This window comes from Triticum dicoccoides, unplaced genomic scaffold (assembly GCF_002162155.2).
Source record: "Triticum dicoccoides isolate Atlit2015 ecotype Zavitan unplaced genomic scaffold, WEW_v2.0 scaffold118960, whole genome shotgun sequence".
Lineage (NCBI taxonomy): Eukaryota > Viridiplantae > Streptophyta > Magnoliopsida > Poales > Poaceae > Triticum > Triticum dicoccoides.
The window spans coordinates 6,428-7,339 of record NW_021182890.1 but is presented as its reverse complement, the minus strand read 5'-3'; the positions used below and the strand labels follow the sequence as shown (position 1 = coordinate 7,339).

General features: G+C 43.2%; 1 protein-coding gene across 1 annotated transcript in view; it reads left to right on the top strand.

Moving 5' to 3' along the window:
* Positions 1 to 912, top strand: part of LOC119343202 — a 5,740-nt gene that overhangs the window by 2,984 nt on the left and 1,844 nt on the right. The gene's annotated exons all lie outside the window — the stretch shown is intronic.

Below are 912 nucleotides of genomic sequence, written 5' to 3'. Positions count from 1 at the left end.
TCTCTTGCTCTTTGTATAACATGAGGATCCTTGTTATCTGTGCTCTTTTCTGCAGTTGTTCCTTGTTCTTTGTAATGCTGAAATGTATACTTGCTTTTATCAGTTGTGAGAGGAGGATAGGGTTTTCTTGCAGTAGTTGCTTGCTCAATGTCCATAGCCAACCAATAAGCATATGTGAGTGTTTCTGGTCTGAGTGGCCGAAGTTGGAACTTAATAGTGGCCCTCATCCCATTGACATAGCACTTAACAAACCACATTTTAGTAAAATTTGGATTATCTTCCTGAACTTCAGCCATTAGTTCCTCAAACTGATCAGTATATTCAGCAATGGACAAATTATTTTGCTTGAAAGCATTAAATCTGTCAACCAAATCATAAGTGCTGGAAGCAGAAAATCTGTGCAAAATTTCCTCACAGAATTGTGTCCAAGCGTACTGTTTCTTGAGAATTCCTGCCCTTCTGAGCCATACATCTGCCCTGCCCACAAAATACATCTGTGCTAGTGAAACCTTGTATTCTGGTGGTGCCCCTGCCATTTGAAAATACTTCTCAGCTTGACGTATCCAGCCCCCAGGGTTTGCTCCATCAAACCCGGGAAATTCCATCTTAGGGCCCTTGGTCATTGACTTAAGGAATTGAGCTCTCCTGTCCTTCTCATAAGCTTCGGGATAATCTTCCCGCTGCAGCTTATTGCCCTGTTGTTGTATCTGGTAGAAAGCTGGTGTACGAGTTGTCCTAGTAGGAGCAGCTGGAGATCCTTGCACTCATATAACCTTAGGAATTGCTGCATTTCCATATCCTGGTGGAGCAGCTCTGCGTGCAGTGTTGATTGGTGGAAGTTCATTACCTGTCAACAACTCACACTGCCTAGTTTTCTCTTGTTCAACCAGCAACCTTCTCTTCAACTCCTCG